Source organism: Mastomys coucha, unplaced genomic scaffold (genome assembly GCF_008632895.1).
Source record: "Mastomys coucha isolate ucsf_1 unplaced genomic scaffold, UCSF_Mcou_1 pScaffold6, whole genome shotgun sequence".
NCBI classification, from domain to species: Eukaryota; Metazoa; Chordata; class Mammalia; order Rodentia; family Muridae; genus Mastomys; species Mastomys coucha.
The window spans coordinates 119,630,008-119,651,720 of record NW_022196912.1 but is presented as its reverse complement, the minus strand read 5'-3'; positions in this window follow the sequence as shown (position 1 = coordinate 119,651,720).

Genomic DNA, 21,713 nt, shown 5'->3' with positions numbered 1-21,713 from the left:
TCAGGGCTCAGGGCAGAAGGCTCAGGGCTCAGGGCTCAGGGCAGAAGGCTCAGGGCTCAGGGCTCAGGGCTCAGGGCTCAGGGCTCAGATCCCACTGAGTGTCCAACTCTCTGAAAATGAAGAACATGGGGAGCTGGAAGGAGTGGACAGGACAGTCCCGTGGGGCTGCAAGTCCCCAAGCTGGCAGAATGGAAGGAGGAAGGATGGAGATTCTGACCTGAAATAGCATCACAGGACCTACTGTGTGTACTTGCCTTTCACCTACTGTGTGCACCTGCCTTTCAATTCTGCAGGGGCGGGCTGGATGTCTATTCAACAGCAGGTGGAAAGAGGCCGATCCCACAGCACTTGGGAAGGCTGGACCCAGTGCCTCCTTGTCTAAGGAGGAGCCAGGAGACAAACCAGAGAAGGCTGTGGGGGCCAGGGTGTCTGCCTCCCCGGGGTGACATTTCCTGGTAGCTGCAGAGAGCCTCCCACTGGTGTCTCCCATCATGCCTGCCACATGATGCCCTGGCGTTAGAGATGCTATTAACAGGTCTTGGTGTCACAGGGACAGGGAGCCAGTGCTGCAGAGCCTGAGTCACTGTGGAGCCAGAGACAGTTAGACAGCGGGTGCTGTTAGGGAGGGAACTTTGGCGTCATTGGCCATGTGACACTCCACACCTGCAATCTATACAGATGAGGACACTGAGGTCAAGGGGGAAGAGGGCACTCCAGACTTTTCTTTTTTTCTTCCTTCCTTTCTTTTCTTTTCTTTCTTTTTTATTTTATTTTTATTTTTTGAGACAGCATCTCATGTGACCCAGGCTGGCCTAGAACTCCTGATGCTTCCACCTCTACCTCTCATGGTGAGGTTACAAGTAGATACCACTATGCAATGCTGTGGCTCAAACCCAGGGATTCTCACATCCTGGGTAAGCAGTCTGCTCACTGAGCTACAGCCCCAGCCCCTGCACTGAGAGTCCCAGCTATGTACTCTCAATAACTGAGAACAGTTTGGGGCTAGAGAACAAGGAAAAGGTGCTGGTCTGTGACCTCAGGGTGTACAGCAAGTCCCAGTCCTGCCCACTCTATGCCAGGACACCCCCAGTACCATAACCACAAATACCTGCAGACATTGCCTGAGTGCCCTGGTGACTTGGCATTGGGTTCATAGCTGAAGTGACCCCTTGTCACCAGCTACAGCTCATGTCCAGTCACACCAGAGATGCTGTCCCGAGATGCTGGGAACTTGAGAGGATTCTGAATGCCACCAAACGGTCCTGGCCACAGCCAAGCCTAGACAATGGGAATCTATGTTTGACTGGCGACATAATCCAAAGAGCTGCATTTTATCTTCAGGGTGAGGTTTCGTCTTAGGCTTCATATTTGCAGCACAAAAGGGGGATGGACAGATGGACAGACAGAAAGGAAGAAAGATTTTTTTGTTTGTTTGTTTTTGGTTTTTTGTTTGTTTGATTGTTTGTTTGTTTGTTTCTTTTAAGACAGGCTTTCTCTGTGTAGCCCTGGCTGTCCTGGAACTCACTCTGTAGACCAGGCTGGCCTTGAACTCAGAAATCCGCCTGCCTCTGCCTCCCAAGTACTGGGATTAAAGGCGTGTGCCATTGCCCGGCTTGGAAGAAAGATTTAAAGGGAGAAAATTATTGATCACCAATGGATCTGCATCTCTTTCTTTTCCTTTTTTTTTTTTTAAAGAATTATTTACTTATTTTATGTATGTGAGTACTACACTGTAGCTGTCTCCAGACATACCAGAAGAGGGTATCGGATCCAATTACAGAGGGTTGGGAGCCACCATGTGGGTGCCAAGAATTGAACTCATCCTGATTCCTCTAGAGTCAGTGCTCTTAACCACTGAGCCATCTCTTCAGCCCCATCTCTTTCCTTACCATTCTCTAGGGCTCTAAGTGCTTTCAGGTCTTGGGGTTCAAGAGTTGAGTCAAAGCTGGGCAGTGGTGGCGCACGCCTTTAATCCCAGCACTTGGGAGGCAGAGGCAGGTGGATTTCTGAGTTCAAGGCCAACCTGGTCTACAGAGTGAGTTCCAGGACAGCCAGGGCTACACAGAGAAACCTTGTCTCAAAACAACAACAAAGAGTTGAGTCAAGGAGAATTGGATGCTTTCCTCCATCATCCCTCCTTGATGTTCCCAGGACTTCCAAGGGCAGGTAGATTTTGACAGACTGTTTATTGCAGGGCTCTGCCAGGCTCAGCTGCTCTGGCCAGCCTGCGCTTCTACACTGGGACTTTTTAAGGACCCCCTCCCCCATTTTGTCCTTACAGTTATCAAAACAGCCTGTAACTTCTGGGAGGGTCTCAGCCTCATTCCTTGGTTCAGAGACAAAATCATTTTCTCAAAGTCACTGTGAGGATCTAAGAGCAGAAGAAGTCAGGGCTCCTGGCAGCCTGTCACTGGGCTGAGCATGGCTTCCTGCTGCTCTGCTTGCCAGATACCAGGAGGCTCTAGAAGAGGGCATGTGCTGCTCCAGGGAGGTTGGAGCAGCCCCCTGCAGTGGCATCTGTGAAATGGGTGCATTCTCACAGCCTTCAGAATCTGCATGTTGCAATCATGAATTCAACAGCGTAGGTGTGCACCAGTGTGCCACACCAGAAGCTTCAGGACTTCCTGTTAGCAGAAGTCCTCATCTCATCACACAGCTATTCAGTCACTTCCACGGGAACAAGAAGGTCACGTTGTGGAGTCGAGTCGTGGGGTGGGAGACACAAACGCACACTGACTCTTCTGTTACCAGAAATGCCTCTGATCTAAGGATGCACAGTGACACTTGATCAGACTGTTGAGGCATTGGGCTGAGTGAACTCTTCCCTGCTCTGCATCACATAGGCCTTGGGTCACCGACAATGAGTTAAAAGGTGCCTGTAAAGTCCATACTGCCACCTGCACTCTGTGTGTATGTGCGTGTGTGTGCACATGTACATGTGTGAGTGTGTGTGTGCTCTCTGTGTATGCTCAAGTGTGCATGTACTCTGTATGTGCACATGTATGCACGTGTGTATGTATGTGTGCACATGTGTATATGTACTCTGTGTGTGCATGGGTGCACGCACTCTGTGTATGTGTGCATCTGCATGAGTTGTGTGTGCATGTGTGTGTGCACTCTGTTTGTGTGCTCAAGTGTCTGTGTGCACATGTGCGTGTACTCTGTGTGGGGGTGGAGGGGCGTGTGCATGCAGGAAAGGATCCAGTTAGAGACTGGTCAGCCTCTGCTGTTTTCCTCAAGCACAATCCACCTTGGTTTTTGGGACAGGGTCTCCCACTGGCCAAAGAGGCTGGACTAGTTGGCTAGCCAGCCCCATGGGTCTGTTTGTTTCAGCCTCCCCAGTGCTAGGATTCCAACTGGGTACCACATACTGTGGGGTTCAGATTCTTGTCTTTGCTTGGTCAGCATTTTTGGTGACTGAACCAACCTCCCAGCTCTGCTTGAATGCCCATGCAGCTTGAACAGGAGGGGCCCCTCACCACCCCCTAAGAAACACCCTGGAAAAGGTACAGGACCTGTCTGACAGGAACTGTGACAGGAACTGTCCACAGTTCTCATCTTGGAGTCTCAGCTCTAGAATTTCAGGCAAGCCATTTTGAAGTGTGCCCTGTGCAGCTGGTAGCTTACCACATGAAGCAGGAACTGAAAACTGGAGACAGTAGGTGGGCCAGTGATGGGCCCCTTCCTTTTCAGCAGCCTACCTTTCTCTCCAAGGGCTCTGTCCTGAAGGATTAAAGATCCCTTTCTTTCCCATCTGCTATTTATTTTCCTGTCCTTACCTTGAAAGGGAAAAAAACCATTTTTTTTGTTTGTTTTATCTTCAAATATCCAAGGGAGAAGAAGGAGAGAGAGGGACAGTGTGGCTGGGCCTGGAGGGATGTGCAGAGCAGCTTTCAGAGGAACCAGCTGAAGATGGATGGGCTCACTCCTTGGGCTGGGCTCCCACGTGGGAAGGTACAGGAAGCGGGGTTTGGGACTGGAGATAATTACACATAATAAATTTGCCCTGCTCTCCAGGGCTGCCAGGAGAAATGTTTAGCCCAGAAAACCATCCAGCGCTAGGCACAATTGGGGAAGTCACAAGGCACATTGTAGGAACCCATCAGGTTACACCAAGTCACGCTGAAGCAGGAAGTGCTGGATCCTGGACGTTGAGACCAGCCCAGCTTCAGAAGGATGGTTTCTGGAGGGACAGCATGCTCCAGTTACAGAGGGACTCTGGCCCCACTACAGGCAGAAGATACCAGACAGGCTAAGTTAGGCAGGTGTACTGGCTGGTTTTGTGTGTCAACTTGACACAGGCTGGAGTTATCACAGAGAAGGGAGCTTCAGTTGGGGAAGTGCCTCCATGAGATCCAGCTGTGGGGCATTTTCTCAATTGCCCCTTGTGGGTGGTGCCATCCCTGGGCTGGAAGTCTTGGGTTCTATAAAAGAGCAGGCTGAGCAAGCCAGGAGAAGCAAGCCAGTAAAGAACATCCCTCCATGGCCTCTGCATCAGCTCCTGCTTCCTGACCTGCTTGAGTTCCAGTCCTGACTTCCTTTGGTGATGAACAGCCATGTGGAAGTAAGCTGAATAAACCCTTTCCTCCCCAACTTGCTTCTTGGTCATGATGTTGTGCAGGAATAGAAACCCTGACTAAGATAGTCACCAAAGCAAACTATCACTTCATTGCTTTGTGTTTGCTAAGTAACATTCTACCACTGAGCTGCAGCCCCATCCACAGGCTCATAGTTTGAATGCTTTCTCTTCAGCCAGCAGAGCAATATTCTGAAGGCTGATCAAAATATGCCACTTGGGTTGGGTCTTTGAAGGTGGTATCAGGACTGTATCAGCTGTGGTCTCTGCCTCCTGCCTTTGCCATGTGAACAATATATCACTTCCAGTTCCCACCACCATACCCCAAGACCTCCAATCTACCTTCTCTGCTGTGGTGGACAAGAATGCTCAGAAACAGTGAAAATAAATCTTTCCTCTCTGGTGTTAACTGCCGTGGGCTTGAGAGATGCAGAGAGAAAAGGGCACGCGGCATCATCCCCCTTTCCAGAAGCCACGGAGGAGGAAGGCCGGTGTTCAGCCTCTTCATTCTGCACCAGAATCTCAGGAGATGATCTGATTGGCTGAACTCTTTTGTAACTGGTCCTTGTTTAAGGGAGGGGCAGTATTTTGATTGACCGGTCCTTTCTTCCTTGGCGTGTGTGGGTGTACGTGTGCGCGCGTGCGCCTGTTGGCACCCACACTGAAGCCACTGTCCATGAGCAGGAGGATGAACAGTCCCCGGCAGCAAAGGAAGCTTCTAGAAAGCACTCCAGTTCTTTAAAGGCTTCTGGGAATTAGCATGCTACCTGTTGACTTCCATGCTGTGCCTTTACATCTCCCTGGTAAGGCTGTGTGAGGAAAGTTAGTTAATTCCATGGCTGTGCACAGCTGGCCATGACTCGATCATCAAAACCGTATCTGCAAATGTAGGAGCCAGGCTGGCAAGGGTACATTACACACAGGGCAGGGTTAAGCCCAGGGACGGTGGCAGTGCCCTGTTCACTGCTGTACCACTTTGGCTCCGTTGTGGCATGTGCAAAGAGGCTAGCCTGCCTCGTGGCATGCTCTGCTGCAGAGAGAAAGTTCCAATGGACTGTCATCCACCCCTGCTACTGCTGCACGCCCTTCCTGCCTCCTGCTGCCCGAAGACCCCTGCGCTTTCTCCTTCCTCACTCCTTCGCTCATTTTTTCCTCCACTTACTCCAGAGAAATGAAACCTTCCCTGTGGGCTCCTCTGCCTGTCCCAACACTGCCCATCCCATGCTGGACTCAGAGCTCTCTCTGGCTTCCTACCCTCCCAGGGGTCTCTCTGTTTACTCTCAATACCGAAAGTGATCTCTAGCTGGAGGTGTGTGCTAGACCACTGACGGGATAAAGCACGAATGGATGAGCTGACGGATAGGACAGCTCGCCAAAGTCCTGTGGATAGCTAGCTGATGGCAGATCCCGCTCGCTCTAGCCGCCAATCTTCTCTGTCTGGAATAAGCCACGCCCAAATGAACCAAACAGCTACTCCACGTCCATCTTTGTACTACTCAAGTCAGGCACCGCCCCTCAAACAGCACTTAACTGCCCTGGCCATTAGGGAGCGCCATTGTGCTCTGAGCTGAAGGATGGGACCTAGGACCTTCAGACCTGCCCTGCGCTCCTAAAACCATGGGTCTTCCAGGACACTGATTCCAGGGAAGAAACCGAAGCCTTGAAGTCCCAACCCAGCACAATTTTCCATGTTCATGGAAGTTACTCCCAAACTTCAGCCATTGTCAAGCTAGCAGTGGTGGCCAGAAGGACCTAGCTTTTAGAGCATTTTTATGCGACAGAGAAAGAAGAGGAAAGAAGAAGAAGAAGAAGAAGAAGAAGAAGAAGAAGAAGAAGAAGAAGAAGAAGAAGAAGAAGAAGAAGAAGAAGAAGAAGAAGAAGAAGAAGAAGAAGAAGAAGATTCCCCTACCCTTCACTCAAAAAAGATTTGTTAGTGGCAACTCATTCTTGGAGTGAGGAGAGTGAGGGCTGGGGGTGTCTTGTGTATATTCAACAAACTGTTTCTTCCTCTGTCTCTGTCAAAATAAATGTCAGTGCTATGGAGCTGTGCATGTGTCTGTCTCCATGTGTGTTTTTACAGAGCAAAGAGGAGACAGGGCTTCTTGTCCTTGAGACACAGAGGCCCAGGAGGGGACACACTTCCTCCTTCTCTCCTGGTCCATTTCAGGACAGTTTTGCAAAAGAATCTCTGTTCTTTTGAAAGCCCACGGCGCTTCTCCAGATCTGTTTCCTGTGAAATAAGGGGTCAGTGTGCACGTCTAAGTCCCTCAGAAGACTAATGTACCCGTTTACCATCAATGAAATTAAAAAACAAAACCTCTCCTGCTTACATGGCTGCACCCTGTCACTTTTCCCACAGGCGTGGCGCACACAAATCAAATCAAAACAGAAATCATCACACCCTGTTATGGATCTCAGACACAGTTTCTTTTAATAAAATATGCAAATACTTTGCAGTAAATTGATTTCCCAGTTTCATTCTCTTATCTCCATATTTATTATTCATGCCCCCTCCACTCCTCCTCGAAGCAGAGAGGTGGGGGTGGGGGACAGATCTCATAGGCTGAATTTCCTTGCTTTCTTACTTAGTAAAACTGGCACAAAATGTTATGCTTCTTGGAATAAAAGATACCTGTAAAAACCACTTCCTGTCTCAACTGGACTAAGGACAGAAGACAAGAAGGTTTTCCTTGATTTTATTCTATGCACTGAATATCCTGGATGACACAGCATGCCTTGGCTAAGGAAACTGATGAAGATTTAAGCTAGAGTTTCTTGTACTCTTTCCAGTTTTAACTCCTTTTTGCACAAGACATTTTTTTGCATAGGTGTATAAAATATTCAAATGAAAATTGACTGGTAATAAGTCATCAGTACATTTATGTAAAAGAATTCTTTGATATGCATATAACATCTCATCTGTTGGAGATTTGAGCATATTTGTATATTGTTTCTTTTTCATAAAGAATTCATCTTGGGGCCAGTGAGATGGGTTGGTATGTAAAGCGCCTGCTGTCAAGCCTGATGACTGGCATTCGATCCCTGGAACCCACACAGTGGAAAGACAGACCTCACTGTGAATGCATCTACCCCGCTGCTGTTGCCATTGCCACCGCCATCCTTGGTTGACATGGGAGCTCCACTTCCTCAGCCTTCCACTACAGAAGACCAGTGGCTCTCGAGGAAGCCGCCAGGCCTCCAGTACCAGAGTGATAGTGCTGGGTCATCCAGCCTCATGCATAGAACAGCCACTGGTTCTCAATCTCTCCAATATGATGACAGCCTTTTATGGACTACTGTATCATGGAAGCCAATCTAATAAACCCCCTCTTGATGTATATTCATTCTATCACTTCTGTTGCTCTAGAGAGCCCCTACTAATAGACAGAACAGTGCTCAATATAAGGACACTGGTGCAAGTGGCTCACTCTGGAAGCACCTCCAGGGAGCCCAGGAGAGGGAGTTGGGGAATAAAGCGAGCAAGGAAGAAATCCAGAAATGCATGTGCTGTGGGCTAGGGATCCAGGCTGAATCCTGCTGGGCCCTCTGGTAAACCTCATGCATGGCCAGTCCATGGAATTCTTGGGGAGCAGGGGTCTGGAATGCTGACCCACCATTGGCTGGGAGATTTCCAAGATTATGGGATCCATTTCAAGACAGAGAAGAGGGTTGAAGGGGCTTGAGGTGAAAAGCTGCCAATGACTAGAAACAGTGGCCCAATCACAAATGACCCAACCGACTGAGAAAGGGTTAGCCTACTCGAGCATCCGATGCCTATACACAGGCAATGCCCTCCTGGCTTAAATGGAGAGAATGCAGGGCTGTAACCAGAATGCAAGAGGCCCAGAGCCAGAAGACCTTTTGGGGGAATGTATGACCATCCAAGGTGTCTTGGTGGGGCAAGCCAATCAACCTCCAGGCCCTCAGCAAGAGAAGGAATGGGTGTTGAAAGGAGACTTTGAGTCACCTCACCTGCAGGGACAAACGGAAGTCAGGGCTCAACTCCAGAAGCTAGTCTCCTCCTTGGAATGCTCACTGTGGAAGGCTTTACAAACTGCCCAGAATCCAGAGAGGCTGAGCCTCTTGCTCGGTGGGAACAGAACAGGAAGCTGCTACAGAAGGGTGTTGGGGACATAATTGATATATGCAATCACTCAAGTTCACTGTGTAGGTGGCTAGCCTGCTTGTCCCTCAGACCCGCTCGACAAAGCTCCCATTTCCACATGAAGCCAAGGTCTGTCTTCTCTGAGGAAGCGCTCTGCTCCCTCTTGCTGGATAAAGCATGGGTGCAAACTAGTATCCGGGACAGGATGAAGGGCATCTTTGAGAGTCCAGCCATGTTGGAACAATCTCCATATCCGCTATCTAAAGGTCAGCATTAGGACTGTCAACCTTCTGTTGTAGAGATGAGATGCTAAGCCATATGGACAACCCTTCCTTTCCCAATGAAGACCCACGGGTCCTCAGGAGACTCAAGAAGTCCGCAGCCTCCTTCTGGGGTTTGGCTGTAAACCGTCTGTTTCCACGTTCCTCCCTCAGGCCATTGTTTCATTATTCAAGAGATGAATTTTTCAAAGAATGTTCAGCCCTATCAGAGCAGGTGCTGAGGAATCTAAAAAGATAGGGCCCAAGACAGTACTTTGAGGAGGGCAAGCAACTCCACTAAAATTGGGCTCCAAGGTGCTCGATGGGAGCCTGGGATACTCCAGATTAAACCCAGCTGGCACTTCCTCTCCTGTAGGGAGGGAGACACAGCCAGGATGGAGAGGCAGTTTTGTACTCACAAGGGATCCTGGCTGTCTTACCTCTAGGCTCCTTGTTTTCATTTTGAGTTACCTCGTGATCTAAGGTAACTGTCAAGCTTCCACCACCTCATCTACAGCCCAGGCTGTAGGAGGGAAAGGAGGCTGAGGGTCAAACTAGTTGCCTTTTCCATTGGCCTTTTAAGAAGACTCCACAGGTATCCCATCAACTTCTGCATGCACCTCTTTGGCTAGAATGTCACATGACTACATCTAGCTGTGAAGGAGTCTGGGAAATGTAGTCTTCTAGCCGAGACCAGGTTGCCTCTCATAGTGGAAAGACAGATAAGGAAGAAGGGAGGAGTGGGCACCAGAGAGGCAGTCAGCAATCTAGGGACACCTGAAATCTTCACAGGCTGAACAGGACAAATAGAGTTACTGGAAGCCAACTTACCAGCCCGACTCCAACCAGCAGCCTAGAAGGTTGGTGGGAGGTGGCAGAGCTAGTCCCCGAAGCCCAACCCCAGGTGGGCAAGGAGAGGGTCCCATGCCCAGAAAGTTCAAGTCATCATAAAGCTCTCTGCTCTTGTCCAGCCAGGTCGCAAATGCATCAGCAATGGCAGAGCTACGGAAGGATTCTCGGGCTTGCTTGTTAATGCACCTTGCAGGTGAGAGCCAGGCTAGTTTGTGGTCACAGGTGGCATCTGATCCCCACCCACCCCTATACCCCTGCAGCTGCGCAGGAATCAGGAGGATGACGAAATGTTCCAAAGATAGGGAAAATTGCCCAGAAAATGTGTCCCAAGAAAAGTGAGCTTTAAAAAGTTTGTCTCGCGCAAAGCATTATCTTTAAGTCCTCCAGCTAGGCTAAAAGCCTGTCCCGTTCCTCCCCGGGATTTCTAGTGAATTAATAATGCCACTGATGAGTATTCAAAAGTAGGCAGCTATTGTGCCTCCAAGCACATAATTAATTATTCATTACACATTTTTACTCACTGAATTAAAAAACACAGGGTGCTGTGGGAAATGAAGTGTGCTTCGCGGCAGGGGCACAAAATTCCACACTGCCCCTTTAAGGACTATTATTCTCTATTTGTGGTTACCAAGCAACATAAATGCTGGGCAATTAGATCATGGGTTGTCCCTGAAGACTGATGGGATAATAAGCTGTAGTTAAGTATTAAGTTGACCCAGTGAAGGTCCCATCTGAATAAACCTGGCTAGGGCCACAGCTGGCGTCTTTTAAATGAAACTTTTACATTAAGACCATACAAAAGGTGACTATTCTGGGAGCATGCGCACAATGTGCTTTCTGTAAACCCCCGCTAAGGTTCAAGGTTCCTTCACTCAGCACCTCTGTCTTTGTGAAGCTGTGCAGGCTTCGAGTGGCCTGCTCACCTATTGGGCCAACTAGGCTGGGACATCACAATTCAGCTTGGTGGAAAGTCACAGGGAGGCTTGCAAAAAAGGTACAGGTACCTGTGAGAACAGAGACAATAGCCCAGGGAAGCTAAAAGTCCGAGAACAACCCTGCTGGAACCAGAACAGAACCAGAAGGACCAAACAGCTCTGCCAGGGACTGGAAGAATGGAAAAACCTTTCTGTCTCCTAATTAATAAGGACCCTTGGCTTCTATACTTCAGCAGAAAAATCACCTTGTCCTTGGCCCCAAAACAAAACCCGAGAGCCCAGAGCTGGAACTCCAGACACATCCCCTAAACTTGATAAGGCTAAGCTGATTCCATGACAGGCTTCTAATTGGCAGTTAAGAAGACTAGACTTAGCCAGGTAGTGGTGGCCCATGCCTTTAATCCCAGCACTTGGGAGGCAGAGGCAGCCTGGTCTACAGAGTGAGTTCCAGGACAGCCAGGGCTATACAGAGAAACCCTGTCTCGAAAAACCAAAAAAGAAGAAGAAAGAAGAGGAGGGGGAGGAGAAGGAGGAAGAGGAAGAGGAGGAGGAGAAGGAGTGGGGAGAGGAGGAGGAGGAAGAAGAGGGAGAGGAAGAAGACGACGACGACTAGGCTTAAGAACTGGGCAAGTCCAGGCAAGCCCAAGTAAGTCAGTTACTCATAGAAAGAAAACCCAGGCTCCACCCTTCATGCCCCAATAACAGTCTGGAGTGCCTAGAGACAGAGTAAGATAAAGCTCTTTTACCCAGGAATTCCAGTGTGTTTCAAAATGAGTCTGTGAGCTCACTTGATTGTCTCTCTACCTTGGAAATAGGAGACCCCAGCATGCTGGACCTCTGCAGAATAAAACTTGTGTTTACACACTATTTGAGTCTGGGATATCATGGGCCCTTACATTTGGGGGCTCGTCTGGGATTGCTGGAGACACCCTGCCCTGCCCTGACCCAAATAGTGGAGCGTTTTGGGTTTTTTTGTTGTTGTTGTTTTTGTTTTTGTTTTTGTTTTTTCTGATCTGTAATTCCGGGGAACCAGTTGTCTTTTATCCTGTCTGTATCTGTGTTTCTGTTTCAGGTTTAACTCTGTTTCAGGTTTAATCTGGAAGGACAAAGTGGATGCAAGGGAGGACGCTCCTGGCACTCTATCAAAAGCTGGAGAACTTGTTAGTCCTCATCTGGATTGTGAACTGGCTGTGAGTCAATGGGCCTCCTGTGCACAGAAAGGAAGACTACCTAAGACAGCGTTTGTTTTTCCCCTACCCCCCACCCCAGGAATATCCTCCGGCATCTGTGTGTACTCTGCTTTTTGTCAACTCAGACAAATTTTTCTTTGATTCCTACCATGGGACAGGCACAGAGCATCTATCTCACTGGGCTTGATCCTGAACCATTTTAAGGACTTTTGCTGAGTCATAGAAGACTTTGGTGTGGTTATTTGTCCCCACAAACTATCTTTTGCAGGAATGAATGGTCCACCTATAATGTAGGATGGCCTGAGGAGGGGACTTTTCATCTCCCTATCATTTACAGGGGTGAAGGTTTAGTTTCTGAGGCCTGGAATCACCCAGTCCAAGTGTTAGGGGTCTCACTGCTCTCTACCCTTCTTCCTCTAAAGGAGGCTCAGCCTCAACCCCCTGCCTTGCTCCCACTTTCTGCTCCTGAGGATGATCTCTGTCCCCGCCTTATGTTCCTGCTCCTGCTGCTGCTGCTGCTGCTGCTGCTGCTGCTGCTGCTGCTGCTGTCCCTGCCCAGCCAGCACAGGTGGAGAGAGGCACACTCCTGGCTCCTCCTGACTCTCCTGATTCCACTGGGAGTCCATCTTATATTCTGGTCCCTACTGTTCAGAGGGCGGACTAGCCTTACCCCTCTGAGCTACAGGACCCCCAGATGCCCAGGGGAGACAGTTCATGACAGATTGTGTCATTTGCCAGTAATAATCCTTACAATGGGAAGTTATAGAACTCCCCATTGTGTAGAAAGACCATCAGCTCTCAAAGGTCTCCTAGATTCAATCATGCTGACTCACCTGCCCACCTGGGATGACCGTCAGCAACTGCTCCAGGTTCTCTTTACCACAGAGGAGAGAGAGGATCATGGGAGATGCCCAGAAATTGCTTCTGGGAGCAAATGGGCTGCCCACTCAAATCCAGGCTGATACAGGTACAACCTTTCCTTTGAATTGACCCAACTGGGATTTCAACACAGCTGAAGACAAGGAGAGGCTCCAGGACCTAATCATCACTAGTCAGCTGTGAACATGGCTCCTGTTAACCAAGCTGCCCCTAACATCCATTGGAAACATTAGCCACTGAATGGTTTTGCAGCCTGCCTCTGGCACCCAAAAGTCAGCCTTCATTTGCCTTTGGATGGCAAGACTTGGAGAGAGGTTTCAAGGGACAACTGACTTGGACACACCTGCCTCAAGGATTCAAGAACCCAAAGCACTGCAGGAGAACTTGGGTAAGTACCAGCAGGCCCACCTCCAAATAACTGTGTTCCAGAATGTATTGGGCCTCCTCTCCCCACCCCCAACTTGGAACCATGCCAGGAGGTCCCAGAGACCTGCTACAGGAATGGAGTCAACTTGGCTACTGAGTGTCTGCTAAGAAGGCTCAGCTTTGTCAACTTGAGATCACCTATATTGGGTACATGTTTGAGGGGGATGGGGCTGGCCAATGCATGCTGTCAGACTCCCCAGAAGCCAACCATCCATTCCAGTCCCATCAACCCAAAGGCAAGTACAGGCTGGGATCTCCTGGGTTCTGTAGGAGATAGCCAAACCATTATATGAGGTCACTAGAAGCCAAGAAGAGAATGAACCCCTGAGATGGACATGGCTTTTAAGACTCTAAGAAAAGCCTTATTGGAGGAGCAGGCTGTGACCCTTCCCAACATTCATAAACCTTTCCACCTGAAGTGGATGAAAGGAGGCAGGTAGCGAAGGGGGTGCTCATCCAAACTTTGAGACCACAGAAAAGACCTGTGGCTTATTTATCTAAGAAGATGGACCTGGTGGCCCAAGGATGGCCACCCTGTATCCAGAACATAGCTGCCATTGCCCTGCTATTTAAGGGTGCTGACAAAATAACCGTGGGGCAGGAACTTATCACAACCCTCTGTGCTATTGAGGGGACCCTCAAGAATCCACCCAGCTGGTGACTCTCTAGCACCAGACTGATGCACTTTCAGGCTCTGCTTTTGAATCCCCCTTGCATAAGATATAACCCATCATCTGCCCTAAACCCAGACACCCTGCTACCTGACCTGTCCCCAGATGAGCAGCATGATTGCCCATGTCCAGAACACCATGCCAGACTTGACTGACATACCCAGGCCAGATGCTGAACATATCTACTTACAGATGAGTGCAGCTTCCTCCAGAACGGAATCAGGTATCCAGGGGCAGCAGCAATGGACTTGGACTCTGCGATTTAGACAACTGCTTTGCTGCCAGGAACTTCAGCCCAGAAGGCTGAACTATCGGCCCTAACCCTGGCTTTAAAACTGGCAAAAGGAGCCATGTGTCTTCAGAACCCCGTGACTGTCTGGTAACTATTAAGATCTGAGAGATAGATGCCTTCACCCTCTGCCGCCTCTTGTTGTAAAGCAAAACTCAAACTTGTGATTGCGGCTTGCTGTTTCTTTACTCACACTGGCATTGGTAAGCTGTTGTAAACTTGGCTCAACCCAGAGAACACAGGTTGATAATAGATCGTTGCAGTAACACAAGGTTTATTGATCCACGTAAGTGGGGTTGCCCACCCTCACGGGGGGGGGGGTCAACCCCAAACTCAGAAAGCATACATCTTTTATACTTTACAAAGAGCAGATTACAAGGCTAGCTGGTGGCTTACTCTGGTTGGTGGAACACAGGACAAAGGATCTCATTAGGCATTGGTTGGCTTGCTCAAGGGGCTGTTCTTGGCTTAGTCAGCCAACTTCCCCATCCAGCTCTGTACCTGTCCTTGAAAAATCTCTGGGAAGGAGCTGAGTAACTAGGTGGTAGGTCAGGATGACAGTTTGTGGTCTTTTTTGAAATTCACCAGAGGAGGGGTTGGAGGGTTCTTCCGAGAATTGCTAATCTTGTTTTTGTGGATCTTAACGTCATTGCGACCACCAGTTATTTTTGTTTTGGTTTTACTTAGTTTAGTCAGAATGGCCTGGTCATTCTGTCTCAACATTCTGACCACCAGAACTTTATTTTCATAGCATGTCCTTGGGTATCCCTTGAACACAACTTCTTAGTGTCTGAAGCTGCTGTGTGCTACTGTAAAACCTTGTTTCCACATTGTTTGCTGTTTACAAGAGCTGGAATATGGCTCTCTTATTTTAATTTATTTCTACATCTCCAGAACTCTGTTTTTCACTTTATTACTTCAAAGCCTTGGTGTACAGGGAAGCTGTCCAAGATGTGCACCACAAAAGGGCGATTGGCTGTGGAGGTGGGTGAATCCTAAAACATAGAATGTGGTCCATTCACCTAGTGATTGTCCTATCCATGGGCTCATTTAGGGACATGGGGTCTACACTCACCTCACCTTAAACACATGGGATCTTGTCCATGTCTCAAGGCCCTATAAGGAGTGTCCCTAACTGAAAATGGGGAAAGTGGAGCTCAAATAACTTGAATAACCTGGCCACCTACTGTGGCTTACCACACAACTGGAGCCAGGAGTTGACTTACACATTATTCAACAGCTGAGGTTGAAAGGGACTTAGAATAGACAGCGTCTGAGGACTGATGCAGGGTCCCTGAGGTCCTTGTGGCCACAGCGAATCCCTGTTCCATGGATTCTGGGCAAGTGGGACAGTGGAGAGGAGCCTTCTAAAACTTAAGGAATAGCTGTCTGCCGACAACTACATGGAGGCATGGGATCACAGATGGCTGCATGGGTAGAAGCATTGCATAGATTAATGGGGTCATGGATGTATGGGTAGAGGCATGCATAGATTAATGGGGTCATGGATGCATGGATGGATGCGGGGGTAGATCCGTCCATGGAGGCATGGATCATGGATTGATGCATGTGTGGATTGGTAGGTAGATGTAGGGTAGATGCATGGATGGATGCATGGTGACATGGATGTATACATGCAAGCATGGACTGAAAGGTAGATACATGAACAGATAGATATGTAAGTGCATGCATGAATAGATTGGTAGGAAGATACAGGGTAGGTGAGTGGATAGACAATATCATACATGAATGGGTTGGAGGGTGGGTGTATGAATGAATACATGGATACATGCATGAACAGATTGGTGGGCAGATGCATGAATGGATAGATGATGCATGAATGCATGTATGGTAGATGCATGTATAGATGGACAGAGACACAGATGGGTGGGTGGGTAGGTTTCCCAGGAATACTTAGCCCCACCTTCTCTTGCTTTCTGTGAGGAGTTGATTCTGCAGGTTGAGGGGGTCATTAGAAGGTTCTTGAAAAGTTTCTTCAGGTTTCCTGTGATTGACCATCTTTAACTGTGAATCACTGGAGGCAGAACTGCCCAGGATGGCAGACTGAGCTACAACACTGGGGACAGCATTCTCGGAATCAAGTCAGCTACCAGAGTTTCACACTAAACGGAGACTTGGTCAATCATGAAAAGCACGGAGTGCAAGTGTCTTAGCAGTCTCAGCTGGCACTGCTCCCACCTGGAATCTCCAAGACTGAGACAATCAGAAGGGATGATGAATCCCTAAAACCAGCAGCTTTGGTGCCAGAGGGGTGGGACCTTATCTGAGGGAGAAGCATAGACACTCCATGCCTGGCAACCTTGTTGGTGACAGTCACAAACCTTCTGGAAAAGGAAGGCCGTGGAGGTACCTACAGTGAGACTGTGGTTCTGATTGGGGCAAGGACAGACCAGCAGACTAGCCAGGAGCTGGATAGAGAGATGTAGGAAATATAACAACCTTAGGGAGCCTTGGTAAGCTCGCCAGACTTCTAGGAGGAGAGACATGAGCATGCTCAAGTATCCAGACTCCCCAGAATGCTTCTGACCTATGTATGTGTGCCAAAGGGAAGTGAAAGAAAAAGCCAGGCAGTCTTTGAGATTCCTTGAACTCAGAATGGGTTTCTCCAGCCAGACACACTAGCCCCGAAGACATGAGTACTGCAGACAATAGTATGTCCTGAGAACCAGGCTTGGAAGCAAAACAAAATGGATGAAGGCCATTTAACTGAGGGCACATGCACATCTGTAGCTATACATTTCTCTCAAATAGATACCAGGAGTTTAGTTCAGGGAAGCCATTAGCAAAAATCAAAAGGTGGAAGTGTTATGCTGGGGAAATGTTAGTGGTCCCCAAAAACACACAGGAGCTGATCTGATGCAATTCACAGCAGGGTCTTTATTCTATTTGAGCTAGCTCACCCCCTGCCCCTCCCCAATGCACCACCATCATGCAGGATGGTTTTGGTTAGGGGGGAATCCCCAAATGTCGATCTGAGCTGTAAGGAGAAAGCAGAGGAGCTCCAGGTGATACCGGATGTGCACTTTTGATCCTGTTGTTCCAACACCACCATTAGCTTTTAAAGATTATGATCTTATTATAACTTACATATCCTTATTATTATAACTGTCTTTTAAAAAAGTCTGATGCCTATGCCTTAGGAACTTGCCATGCCAGACGTCTCCATATGACACTTAGAAGGACATTCTCCCACACCCCGAGCCACTTCCATATCTCTATCTCTGGAACTTTCCCTCATGCTCAGCTTCACAAGGCCCTGGTAAAGGATACCCTCTCTGTGGCTCTTCCCTCTTTGTTTGTCTCAGGAACCTCTCCTGCCACTCCAATACCTGTGGCCCAAGCAAAAGACACTCTTCACCCATGGCTCTGTGACGCAAGACTCCATCCAAGCCCCCTAGCCCACTGGATCCCCAGGCCGATAGGATAAAAACACTTCTCAAACAACATAACAAACACCCTGACCCCAGATGCCCAAGTCCCATGGAAAACACACAAGTAATAAAAAGAAAATTAGTTTTCTTCCTTGAAAATGAACAATAATTGTCCCCAAGAAGATTTAGATGAATTTCAAGATATAGAGTTCAAAAGAACAATTAGACATGTTAAACATGTTCTAAGAGTTTAAAGACTTCAAAGAAGGCATGGGGGGAGGAACCCTGCATGAATTTAGAGAGGACAGGGACAAACTGATTAAAGGTCAAGAAATCACCAACAACTGAAGGAACCAAGCAATTCAGAATATGAAAAGAGACTTCAATAAAGACAAATAATGAGGAAAACCCAAAGGAAAAGGTTGGGGGGAAATTTTTCAACTGGTCAAATAAAGGCTCAGTGAAAAGGCTCGCCAACACGTGAAGAAAGGGTATCAGAGCTTGAAGACAAGAAAAGAAGAACTAGATCTATCAAGGAGATGATTCATCAAGCAAACAAACAAACACACACACACCTATATAAGATCCTTGGGAAACCATGAAAAAAAAATCCTAATGTTCCTGGGCTGAGAGGAAGGAAAAGAATTCCAGGTGAATAAAAATATTTTCTGGGGGCTGGAGAGATGGCTCAGTGGTTAAGAGCACTGACTGCTCTTCTAGAGGACCCAAGTTCAATTCCCAGCAAACACATGGTGGCTCACAACCATCTGTAATGGGATCTGATGCCCTCTTCTGATGTGTCTGAAGAGAGCAATGGTGTATTCATATAAAATAAATAAATGACTCTTTAAAAAGAATCATAGAATAAAATCATAGAAGGAAACTTCCTAGATCTTAATAGATGCCCATGCAGGTGCAAGAGGCCCAGAAAACACCAAGTAGACAGGACCAGAAAAGAAACTTCTCATGACACATTATAGTTTGTCTTAGTTAGGGTTTTACTGCTGTAAACAGACAACATGACCAAGGTAACTCTTATAAAGGACAACATTTAATTGGAGCTGGCTTACAGGTTCGGTGCTTCAGTCCATTATCATCATAGTGGGAACATGGCAGCATCCAGGCAGGCAGGGTGCTGGAGGACTTGATCCCAAGGAAGTCAGGAGAGGGCTATCTTCTGCAGGTAGCCAGGAGGCAGGTCTCCCTTCTACACTGGGAAGAGCTTAAGCATACAATGTCAAAACCCCTCCCCCTGCACGTCCTCCAACAAGGCCACACCTACTCCAACAAGGCCACACCTTCTAACAGTGCCACTTCTCATAGACCAAGCATAGTCTAATCACCACATAGTTAAAACACTAAGAGTATAGAATAAAGAAAGATATTAAAAACTATAAGAAAGGGCCAGGTCACATGTCAACGTGGGGCAGTAAGAATGACATCTAATTGTCCAACAGAAACTTTTAAATAAAGCCAGAAGGGTTTGGAGAGATATAATCCACTTCTTGCAAGATTATACATTGAAACACAAAATACCCATAAAAACTGTGTTTTATAAGTGAAGGAGAAAAAAAAAAGCTTTCCATGATAAAAACAGGCTTAAGGAATTTGTCACCACTAAGCCAGCTTTACAGAGGGTACTGGAAGGAATTCTTTGGACCAAATAGGAGGTTAAACACATGCAGGAAGCCACAGGAAAAAAAATAAATGATACAAAAGAGGACAAATGCCACCAAACTGACAAAATGAGAGAAACTTACTTACATCTGTCAATAATAATTCTTGGATATTTTAAAACTTTATTTTTAATTATGTGTATTATGTGTGACTGTGTGTATGTGAGTTCAGGGGCTCTCGGAGGCCATAAGCAGCCATAGGATCCCCTTGAAGTTGAGTTATGTGATTGCAAGTCACCTGATATGAATGCTATAAACCAAACTGCCGTCCTCTAGGAAGGACACAAACTAGCAGATTAGACTGGGAAATAGTCTAATGTATCTATCTATCTAATGTAACAATCCAATCTATCTGTATGTTTTCTGCCTCCAAGAACCATCTTATGGTCGAAGATAGACGTCATCTTGGGTAAAAGAATAGAAAAGTGTATCCCATGCATGTGAAATGAGTATACAAGCAGCCACAACTATTCAAATATATAGGACAATAGACTTAAAAACAAAACTACTCAGAAGAGAGAGGGTCACTGTGATGGTTCGTGTATGCTCAGCCCAGGGAGTGGCACTTTTAGAAGGTTTGGCCCTATCGGTGTAGGTGTGGCCTTGTTGGAGTAGGTATGTCACTGTGGATGTGGGCTTTAAGACCCTCATCCTAGCTGCCTGGAAGTCAGTATTCTACTAGCAGCCTTCAGATGAAGATGTAGAACTCTCAGCTCCTCCTGCACCATGTCTGCCTGGATGCTGCCATGCTCCTGCCTTGATGATAATGGACTGAACCTCTGAACCTGTAAACCAGCCCCAATTAAATGTTGTCCTTATAAGAGTTGCCTTGGTCATGGTGTCTGTTCACAGCAGTAAAAGCCTAAGATAGTCACCTTTTGTTCTTTAAGGAGACAGTCTATCAAGAGGATTTTTATAATTCTTAACTTGATGGAACACAGGTGCAGCCAGCTTCAGAAAGCACACACCACTGGGTGGACAGCCACAGATTAACCCCAACACAGTAATGGGGGGACTCAGTACCCCACTCTTGCCACCAGACAGGTCATCCAGACAAAATATAAACAGAGAGGCATTAGAGTTCATTAATACCAGGAATCAAATGGACCTAGCTGTTATCTACAGAGCATTCCATCTAAATAAGAAAGACTGCACATGCTTCCCAGTAGTTCTTGGAACTATCTGCAGTAGATCACCTGTTAGGACACAACACAAGCTTCAGAGGATAGAGGACTATGGAAATAACATCTGTACTCTATTTGACCACAGCCGAATAAAGTCAGGAATTAACAGCAGGAAAATATGAAGAATGTACATAAACTTGTGGAGACTGAACAAAGCACTATGGATGGTGAACAGGTCACTAAAGAAAGAAGACAGACTCACAGAAGTCCTAGAATTGAATTTTCACTCAATTGGTGTGATAATACAACATACCAATATCTATAGGCCGTAACAAAGGCAGTCTTAACAGGAACTTTTATAGTGCTAAGTCCTTACATAAAAATGTCAGAGAGAATATCAAATAAGTAATTTACTTGTATAACTTAATGCCTTGGAAAAAAAAAAAAGCCAAACCCAAGGCAGTAGACAGGGGGAAATAATATTAGGGCAGAAACTGACAAAATGTAAATAGAAAAAAACAATGGAATGTAGAGTTAATTGTTTGACAAGATACACAAAATGGGCAAGCTCTTAGTCAAATTAACCAAAAAGAGAAACCCAAATTAGTAATTTAGAGAGATGAAAAGGAAAACATTACAATAGATAGCAATGAAATTCAGAAAACTATAAAGGCATACTTGAAAAACCTGTATTTGATTAAAATTTTAAGGTCTAAAAAAATGAATAAATTTCTAGATGAGTACAATATACCAAAATTAAACCCCAAGATGGAATAAATAATTTAACTAGATCTATAACCAGCAATGAGATAGAAGTAATAATAAAAGTTCTCCCAACTAAAACAGCCTGAGACCAGATGGATTCACAGTAGAATTCTAACACCTTCAAAGACCTACCATCAATATTTCTTAAGTTACTTCATAAAACAGAAAAGGAGCTGAATAATGGTGGTGCACGCCTTTAATCCTAGCACTCAGAAGGCAGAGTCAGGGGAATATCTGAGTTCAAGGCCGGCCTGGTCTACAGAAAAAGTTCCAGGATAGCCGGGGCTATAAAATGAGACCCTGTCTCGAAAAACAAACAAGTGGAAGGAAGGAGGGAGGAAGGGGAGAGGAGGGGAGGGAATGGTTGGTTTTATCAGCTTGCCAGTGTGGAATTAACTGAGAAAGGTCTCTCAATGAGGGACTGTCTAAATTAGGCTGTCCTGTGAGCACATTTGTGACAAATTATCTTGATTAGTAGAGAGACACGTTCACTGTGGGTGGCCCCATTCCCTAGGCAGGGGAGCCTAGGTTGTATAAGCAAGCAGAGCACAAGCATGCGCCCACTCTCTCTCT